Source organism: Pogona vitticeps, chromosome 2 (genome assembly GCF_051106095.1).
Source record: "Pogona vitticeps strain Pit_001003342236 chromosome 2, PviZW2.1, whole genome shotgun sequence".
Classification (NCBI taxonomy): Eukaryota; Metazoa; Chordata; class Lepidosauria; order Squamata; family Agamidae; genus Pogona; species Pogona vitticeps.
The window spans coordinates 210,431,473-210,442,311 of NC_135784.1; positions in this window are offsets into that span (position 1 = coordinate 210,431,473).

Below are 10,839 nucleotides of genomic sequence, written 5' to 3' on the forward strand. Positions count from 1 at the left end.
TGGCGGGCAGCTACTGTACAGCTGCAATAGCTGAAGGTGATTCTAGCAGATAATCTTTCACAGACAACAACAATGTTAGTACCTGTACTGCAAAGAAGAAGGCAATGATAAACCACTGCTGAACCTTTCTTACTTTGAAAATCCTATCATGAGACAGTCCAAAACAAAACAAGAGATAGTGCTGGAAGTTGAGACTCCCAGAGCGGAAAACACTCAATCAGCTATTGGGAGAGAGCAACGAACAAATAACACTGTTATTAATGGCACAACTCAATTATTCTATTATTCTCTGAACCAAGGTTAAAGCTGAAAGGACATCTAGTGGCTGAAATGCACACAAGCAAAAGGAAAATTTGATGATGCACAACATATATAATTGGAACATGGACCATTAGAAGTATGAATCAGGGTAAACTGGAAACCATAAAGCAAGAAATGGACTGTTTAAAATGGACAGAACCTAAAGCAGTCTAAAAAAGAAGTGGGGCAATCACGATTGCCCATGAAGGGCTGGTTGAACCAGAATGAGTTTACCAAATGCTTGCGCATGCCCCCGCCCTAAAAATACAGGTTGTGATGAAGACTCAGTTCTAGAAAATTGAATCCCCATTTTGAAAATTACAACTGCATCTTCTTCTTCTAACTTTTTAAATTAAATTTTAAAACAAAAACAATGACAACAAAAAAAATACAAAAATTACAAATAATAGTACTGTTTAAGACTACTTTTTAACGTGCACCCCATACCCACGGGACTCCATTGAACAATTTTTATTGTGGATTTCCTTTCCAAAAATGTATAGATTGTTGTTTAGAGGCTTTCCCATTTCCTTTCACTAATACAAATTCAACAAATCTACCCCAAATAGCATAAAAATATTAGAACTTATTTCCCCTCTTTTCATCTTAAGTTCAGTAGTCAATTTATCATTTAATGTGATGTCCCATACTTCACTATACCACTCTTCTAATTTACTATCATTTTTGTCTTTCCAAAACCTAGTTATTAATATTCTAGCACTTGTCATAAAATTGTCGATCAATTCCTTCGAGTAATAATCCAAATCTACGTTGTCAAAAATTGACAATAAAGCAATTTTAGCATTAAATTCAATATCTTTACCAAATATATCACAACTGCATCTTATTAAATAAATTACAAAGTTACAAAGGTCCCCATAGGCATTTCCTGAATGTAGCACTTATCTTCTGGAAATAACTTTAAGGAATATAGAATGGGAAGATGCAAAGAATATACAATTCAATTCTTTAAAAAAAAAAAAACTCCAGTTTATGAATGTGGAATATTGTGTTTCGGTACCCATGATTCAAAAAGCCAGGAAATTGCCCAATATTGCTGTAAAATATGGCACCCATGTTGCCAGCAGAAAAAGGATGCCAAGCTTTACATAGCAAAGTGACGCCTGAATGTTGGCAATATCAATGACAGCATTCAAGATGGTCTACAGCCGGGGTCCCCGTCCACAGCCCAGTACCAAGCAGTGACCTTGGCAGGACTGGGCCGCAGAGGCAGCTCTCCTGCCCTCCATGCACACACGCCCCTCATGCATGCACAGGTGCTCCGCCCACTCATGCACACACGATTGGGTGCCCTGCCCACCTGTGGACTTCTGCCCTGTCTACCTGCGTGCACACACACAGGTGCCCCACCCACCCATGGGTGCCCTGTCCACATATGCACAGGTGCCCCACCCACCCACACTCTTACCCCCACCCTCCCACCCACCCACCCAATTGGTGTGCGGTTTGGAAAAGTTTGGGGACCACTGGTCTACAGGATACCCTCTTCTGCTCACTTCCATTCACATTTGTTAAAATGCACATGGAATTGAGTGTCATCAGCACACTGGTGGTACCAGACCACGAAATTCTGGACAGCCTCTTTCAGGTTTTTCATGTATATGTGAAATTGTATGGGCAATCATGGAACCCTGAGACACTCCACAGTGTCAAGGTGTTGAACAGAAGTCCCGCAGCACTACTAACATTCACAAACTGACACCATGCAAAGCAAAAGTACTAGAGGCTGACTCCTTTTTTTCATCAGTTCACCACTTCTCACCCAAACACAAAGCAATTGTCAGGGCTGTTTTTCAACAAGTGGGAATGGCAGTGAGCAGAAGAGAGTACAGTATCCCGCAGACCATCTTGACTGCTGCGATTGGTGTTGTCAACATTCAGGCTGCCTTTTGCTACCTAAAGTTTGGCATCTGTTTTCCTGCTGGCACTGTTGGCACAATATTTTGTAGCAATACTAGGTCATTTCCTGGCTTTTTGAATTGTGAGTACAGATGCGCAATATCCCACATTCATAAATGAGAGATTTTTTGAAGAACTTATTTATTTATTTATTTATTTATTTATTTATTTATTTATTTATTTATTTATTTATTTATTTATTTATTTATTTATTTTATTTCTATCCCGCCTATCTGATCATATTAGACCACTCTAGGCGGCTTACAGTAAAAACAACAATGTAATTTTAAGACTTTACAGCAGAAACGTAAATAAAAAAAAAAATAAAGAACAGAATAAGAAAAAAGATCGTCAAGGGTTTTCTGTTGGGAAGGCCCGCCTATACAACAATGTTTTTAGTTGTTTCTTAAAAATGCCCAGGGAGGGAGCCGCGCGAATCTCAGGGGGCAAGTTATTCCAAAGGCGAGGAGCCACCGCCGAGAAGGCCCGGTTTCTGGTCTTTTCCTTTCGGGCCTCTCTCGGCGTTAGGCTCCTCAGCCTTATCTCCTGGCTCGCGCGAGTGACACGGGTAGATCTAGGTGGGAGAAGGCATTCCGCCAAGTATCGAGGTCCTAAACCGTTTAGGGCTTTGTAAGTAAGCGTTAACACTTTGAAATCAATGCAGAATCGGATGGGCAGCCAATGCAATGCGGTCAGAGTGGGGGAGATATGTTGGTATCTTCTCAGCCCACTGAGTAGTCTGGCCGCCGCATTCTGCACCACCTGTAGTTTCCGCAGCAATCTCAAAGGTAGCCCCACGTAGAGCGCATTACAGTGGTCTAATCTCGAGACTACAAGCGCATGCACCAGAGTGGTGAGAGACCCCACATCAAGGTAGGGCTGCAGCTGGGCTATCCGCCTGAGATGGAAAAAAGCGGAACGGACCACGGACGCCACCTGGGTCTCCATGGTGAGCGCCGGGTCAAGATGGACACCCAAGCTACGGACCCCATCCCTGGCGGGCAGGGTCACCCCCCCAAAAATGAGGGAGTTTCCCATGTCCCCAGGTGTGGGGGCGCCCACCCTCAGTACCTCCGTCTTGTCCGGGTTCAGCCTCAGCCCGTTCTCCTGCATCCATTCCTGTACAGCCTCCAGGCAACGCCGAAGGGACAGAACGGCATCTCCTGCAGTTGGAAAAAAGGAGATGTAGAGCTGTGTGTCATCCGCATATTGATGGCACTGCGCTCCACACCTCCTGATGACCCCTCCCAGCGGCCTCATGTAGATATTAAACAGCATTGGGGAGATGATCGACCCCTGTGGGACCCCACAATTAAGGCACCACGGGGCCGAAACATTCTCCCCAAGCTGTACTCTCTGGGGACGGTCCTCCAAGAAGGAACAGAGCCAAGCAAAAGCCCGGCCACCTATCCCCAACTCGGTGAGCCTCCCCAGGAGGATACCATGGTCAATGGTATCAAAGGCCGCTGAGATATCGAGGAGGACCAACAGAGACACTTTGCCCCTGTCGGCCTCCCTCAATAAGTCATCACACAGGGCGACCAATGCCGTTTCTGTCCCATGGCGCGGCCTGAAGCCCGACTGGAATGGATCCAGGGCATCTGTTTCATCCAGGAACGCCTGGAGCTGATCGGCCACCACCCTCTCGACTACCTTGCTTAAGAAAGAAACATTGGCGACGGGCCTATAGTTGCCAATTTCGTCCGCCGCCAAACTGGGTTTCTTTCTTATGGGCCTAATGAGTGTTTCCTTGAGGGCAGAGGGAAATCTACCCTCAAGGAAAGACCCATTAATTATTACAGTAGCCCATTCCGTTGTTGAGGGCCTGGCTGCCTTGATTAGCCAGGCCGGGCAGGGGTCCAAAGAGGAGGTGGTGGCACGACAGCGATCAAGCGTCCTGGCCACAGTGTCGGGCGATACGGGCTGAAAAGAGTCAAAAGACACCGGGCAAGACGGAGCGCTGGACATCTCAACTCGACTCACTGTATTCAAAAAAGGAGCGAGATCCCGGCGGATGGCCTCCACTTTGGATTTAAAAAATGCTGCAAATTGGTCCGGGGTAAGACTAGGGGGAGGCCTATCTCCCGGGCCAACTCCGGATAGGTCACGTACTATACGGAATAGTTCCGCCTGCTGGTTGGATGCCTCACTTATCCGGTTAGCGAGGTAAGTTCTACTGGCAGCCTTTACCTTAGACTGGTAAAGGTTAGTTGCGACCTTAACAGCTATACGATTGAAAACCGTCGGTTCCTTTCTCCATTTGCGCTCCAGCCGTCTCCTGACCCGCTTCGACACCCGAAGATCCTGGTTAAACCAGGGCGCCGGGCGATCTCTGCGGCGGAGAGGGCGTTTAGGTGCGATCGTGTCAACGGCACTAGTCGCGGCGGTGAGCCAGCCGTCAACCAGGGCCTCGACAGGAGCGCCAGCCAGGTCAGCCGTAACCCCTCTCATGGCATCCTGGAATCCAATCGGATCCAGTAGCCTTCGAGGGCGGACCATGACAATAGATCCCTGCTCCCTGCAAGGGGGGAGGGCCATCTTGAGGAAGCATTTTATTCGGTGGTGATCCGACCATGACAAGGGGACCGACTCAAGGTCAGTCACCATCGGTCCACTCTCACTCCCATTGGTGGAAAAAACCAAATCTAATGTATGGCCGCCCACGTGCGTAGGGCCGTTGACATGTTGGGACATGTTCAAGAAGGCCATGGTCTCCAAGAACTCAAGAGCTGGTCCAGCGGGCTCTGCCCCCGCATGCACGTTGAAGTCCCCCAAGACCAATAATCTCGGGGAGCCCAGCAGTGCCGCGGAGACAAAGTCCACCAGCTCCGGTAGGGAAGTGGCTGGGTCGCGGGGAGCACGGTAACCCAGCAAGATCCCAATACCGTCCCTGGCCCCGATCCACACGTGGAGAGCCTCAAGACCTGGTTTTACCACCAAGGAGCGCCTAATTACTTCCAGGTTGGATTTATAAACGATGGCAACTCCCCCCCCCCGACCCTCTAGTCTGCCCTGGTGTTGGACAGCATAACCGGGCGGGCAGATGAGAGCTAGAGGGGGACCCCCCTCTCCGCCAATCCATGTTTCGGTTATGCAGGCCAGGTCTGCATCTTCCTCCAGAATAAGATCATACATTAGCTGGGTTTTGTTAGATACAGACCTGGCGTTCAACAACACCAGGCGTAGAGTACTTAATTTCCTGGCTTTTTAAAATGGGAGTTTAATTATACATACTCTACCCACAAATTCAATCAGAAAATTCTCTCATATAGAAGTACACAGTGGTAGAGGATTCCGGACGAGCATATGATCTGTACTATGGTTATTGGGAGAAGACAGAAGTGAGAACCACTTGGATTTGTACTCCCTCTTTGCCAAAATATTTTGAAGGGCTGAAACGGTGCAGCAAAGGTATCAGTAGATACAACACATACAATGGAGAAACAAATGCACCCTTTAACTTCTCAGTTAAACGAATGTTGCCATGCCCGCTCCACCAAATGCAGACTGCACAGCTATGCTCCAATTTTACATCCCTTTCTTTGAGTTAGGCAGTTAGGCAAGCTGAGGAAGAAAAGTTGCACTGGACCAAAACTTCTACAGATATGTCAGGTACATGCTTTCCAAAATATGCCCTTTGCTTGTTGAAATTTAAATCTAAAAAAAGAGGAAAAGGTTGGAGTTAGCGAAGAGTGTTACTGGAAACCAAGGTCAAAACCATGCATATTATGTGAAAGGAAGATAGGGGGGGTGGAAATCAAATCATATGAAATGTGGTGTTGGTAGAGATGCTAAAGACAGCCAGAAAAGCAGAGAAGTGGGTGCTCAGTTAAGTCAAGCCTGAACTCTCAATCCAGCAAAAATGAGTAAATTGTACCAGGCATATATGATAGAAATGTCAGCATTCTAAATAAGTACTATTTGCATGGCATAGCATTCTGACCAATTAGAATGTGTCTGGAGTCATTATTTCTGCGTTGTAATCCATGAGAACAAATGGGGCCTATAACTGGGCAGTGATCTCAGAATCATCCGAGTTAAAAATCATGTGGATCCATGAGGATCTGTGTATCAGATCCATGTTTTTACACCACTGCAAAACCCTGCCCTGGGGGACCCATGATTTCTGTGGTGTAGTCTGTGGGCACAGGTAGGCCCTATGATGAATAGTGGTTTGGGGATGTTTCTGTGTCAGAATCATGTGGATCCAACAACTGCTGGATAGCTCAGTGGTTTAGGTCTGTTGCTCTGAAGCCAGAGTTTGGGAGTTCAATTCCCCATTGTGGCTCCTTGTTAGGGTCTGGATTTGAAGATCCATAGGATCCCTTCCAGCTCTGCAATTCCAAGGTGGTGGTGGTGATCTGTACTGTGGATTGATGTTTTTGCACCACTGCAAAGCCATGTGCCCAGGGACCCATAATTTCTGTGTTGTAATCTATGGGCACAAATGGGGCCTATGACTAGAAAGTGTTTGGGGGATAATCCTGCATAAAAATCATGTAGATCCATGAGACTCAGTGCATCAGAACCATGTACGAAGCCATGCACTGGGAGCCCAATGATTTCTTTCTTGTAGCCTGTGGGTACTGGTGGTCTGTATGATTGGACAGGGGTTTGTGGATGATCCTGCAGAAAAATAATGTGGCTCCATGAAGTTCTTTGCCTTGGATGCAACGCCATGCGCTGAAGGACTCACAATGGTAACACTGCTTAGGGGGGAACTTTATCTAAATTAGGGGATGAAATCCCCTGAAAATGTCCCCCAAACCCTTTTTGCTCATGTTTATGATTTCATTACACTCATCCCCAAATAACTGGTTATAGGTATTACTGCCTGTTACACATTCTTTCCAATCTCTGACACACTTCTGCAAATCCTCTCCTCTTAATATCAATATAGTCAGCATAATGATAACTGCTTGGTATTACCTGCCATTTGCCCTAGTGCAAGATTGTGAATGCTTTTTTTTAAGCCACGGGAGTCATATTGGTATAAGTGCATTATCTCACACTGTAATTTTCCCTCCTCCCTTCTCCCACCCAGGAACTAAGGAAATGCAGTACTAATAATCTGAGGGAAAATTCACCTGAACTTTTAGGGGAGCCTCCTGAGTACATTGTAATTTGGAGAGGGAACAGAATGACTTTTTAATAAATGTTAAGAGCTGCTTTATGGATAAGACATGTTATTTCCTCTGGGTGTAGCTTCGCCTCGTGCTTTTGATCCAAGTGCAGACTGGGTTGCTGCAATGCCATAAACATTCACATTGCATGTATCTTTATTGAGAATTGTCAATTGTTTTGTATCTCTGGTAGTTGGCACCATAAAAGCTGTGTACAATTGATCCCTTGTTGCTTGTGAAGAGAACACTTCAGTGAAGGCAACATTAGTCTATGTTTTATTTAAAATATACTTCAGATGTTGATTATAAGATGTATACGGCTTTCTTCTCACCTGTACTATTTGTTTCTAATGTGGAGAATGTCCTTTGGGAATAATGAGCAGCAGCCATCTTACAATCTGATCTGAGCCTTTTTCTATCAGTGATGCCTTCTTACATTCTATATACAGCAAACAGGCCAATTACTACTCCAAAGTGTAGACGAAAAAAACCAGAAATTAGAAATGGCAATTAAAAAAACTGTGAACATTTCAAACTCCCAGCGCACTCAGTTATTGATCTTCAAAGTGGACACAAAACTCAAAGGGAGACTGGAAAGGAGTACTGCCGAGTTATGGTGCATTCCAATCTTTCATCAGGGACATGCATTATGATAAAGATTTGTTATCAGATACCATGTGTTTATTTATTTTTATACCACCCATCTAGAACATGCCTACTCTGGGCAGTTTACATATAATATAAAAATAAACTAAGATAAAATCCATATGAATCCAAGATGGGAAAGGAAAAAAGATGGGGGGGGAAAGAAGAGGAAAAAGAAGAAGGCGAGAACAGAAAAAGAAGAAAAGGGGAAATAGCCTAGATAATGGCTGTAGGGAAGGCTTGCCTGTATAGCCATGTCTTCAAGTTAGTCTTGAAGGCCCTCAGCGAGGGAGCCAGGCAGATCTCTACAGGTAAGTTGTTCCAGAGGTGAGGGGCCACTGCCAAGAAAGCCCGATTTCTGTTTTTTCCCCACCGGGCCTCTCTTGGCATTAGGCCCCTCAGACACCCAGCCTGACTGGAGCGGGTGAGATGGGTAGAATTGGGCCAGGTATTGAGGTCCTAAACCGTTACGGGCTTTATATGTAATGGTTAACACCTTGAAATCAATGCGGAAGTGGATAGGCCGCCAGTGTAAGGCAGCCAAAGTGGGGGAAATAGGGTGACATTTTTTCACCCCTGTTAAGAGCCTGGCCACTGTGTTCCGCCCATCTGAAGCTTCGCATCAGTTTCAAAGGAAGCCCCACGTAGAGACCGTTACGGTAGTCTATTCTTGAGACTTTGAGTGCATGGACCAGCATGGTAAGCGTCCCCGTGTCTAGATAGGGATGCAGCTGGGTGCTCCACCAAAAATGTAATTGGGCAGACTGAACCACGGACACTAGCTGGGTCTCCGTGGTAAGTGTTGGGTCAAGATGGAGCTCCACACTGCGAATTGAATTCTTTGTGGTGAGAGTCACCCCCCCCCCAAAAAAAGAGAGGGAGTTCCCCAAACCACTGACATCGCCCCCCCCCTCAGGACCTCTGTCTTGTCTGGGTTCAACCTTAGTCCATTCAACTACATCTATTGCAGAATGGCCTCCAGGCAGCACCCAAGGGATGGAACAGCATCCACTGCAGATGGAAAAAAGGAGATGTAGAGCTGGGTGTCATCAGCATATTGGTGATACGAAGCTCCACATCCCCGGATGACACCCCCCTGGCTTCATATAGATGTTACCCCCTGGCTTCATATAGATGTTAAACAGCATTAGGGAGATGATCAAACCCTGTGGGACCCCACAACTGAGGGATCATGGGCCCGATACATTCTCCCCAAGCTGCACTCTCTGGGGACGGCCCTCCAAGAAGGACCGGAGCCAAGTGAGAGCAAGATGACAATCCCCAACTCGGAGAGCCTCCCCAGGAGGATACCCTATCAAAGACGGCTGAGATATCAAGGAGAACGAGCAAGGACATTTTGCCCCTGTTGGCCTCCCTACGTAGGTCGTCCAGCAGGGCGACCAATGCTGTTTCCGTGCCAGGGCATCAGTTTCATCCAACAGGGCCTGAAGCTGGTCGGCCACTACCCTCTCAACTACCTTGCTGAGGAAGGAAACATTGATGACGGGCCTATAATTGCCAATATTGTCCGCTCTTGCCCTCAAGAAGAGACCCATTTATTACTTCAGTGGCCCATTCAGTAATCTCTGGCCTGGCAGTTTTGATTTGCCTGGCCAGGCAAGGGTCAAGGGAGGAGGTGGTGGCTTGGCAGAGATCAAGGGCCTTGTCCACCTCTGTGGACATCACAGGTTATTAGTTTACTTAATGCTAGAAAGTCCACCTTGCCAGTTTTGTACATACGAGGCCCAAGTACACAACTGTCGATGTTAGTCTGTTTCGCATTTAACTTTGCTCTTACATCACAGTCTATATAATCTGACCAAGCTGACAACTATGTATGCCACAGAGAGAGACAGACAGACAGACAGTCCTTGAATATTCTGAATAAAACTTCATGCACCTAGTGAAATTGGTTACACTCCAGGAAAACATATGGTATCATTATCATCATCTTAGAACTGCAGAGCTGGAAGAGAGCTTAATGGTCATCGAGTCCAGCCCCTGTTAAGGAGGCACAGTGGGGGAAATCAAACTCCCAACCTCTGGCTCCACATTCAGATACCTAAACCACTGAGCTCTCCAGCAGCTCCCCACAACATAATTGTGCCAGCCTTTAAGGTCCAGAGGACCCTTTATTGTTTTGGCTATACACCAGTATATGCATCTGCACTGTGAGAGAAAATGCCTCTTATGGAAAGCGCGCCCAGTTCAATTCCTGGCATCTCCTGTTAAATGATTTTGGGAAGCCGAGTCAAGCAGGAGTGCAGTGCTTTCAGCTCAGTGGCAGCAACTTTGATGCTAAGCACGTTTGCTTAAAGCACACTCCAACGGAATCAGTGGAACTTAATGAGACATAAACGTATTTAAGATATGTTGCTTGTTTCCGAACAGAAGTCTCAGGGCCGGGGAAGGGGCATCTTTGCATTAAAGCACAAATGTGTTGGCAAAATTAAGTTACAAACTACCCAGTTAGTGCTTTCAGCACTCAACAAGTACTTTTATTCACTTCTTCTCTCTTTGATCCCTTCTCTTACTCCTTGCTTTTTGATGCACTGATATCAGATGAGCACAGTGCACTTACAAAACCCATGTGCCAGCTGGAAATGGGTAGAGAGAGGCGTTTGGGCTGTAAACTCATGTCACATATAAAAATCAAATGTATCTGCTTCCCCAGTGCTGCCCCCCACAAGAACCGCCACCCTGTCTACAGAACTGAAGACCCCCAGCAATTCTCTAGTGCCTCAGCTAAAGACCTGGCAATTTGAGACGTAAGCCAAGGCATCTTTGCTCAGTGGGCATTCAGGGATCTGTGATCAGCAGACTGAGAAAGGTCTATAATTTCCACCCCTCA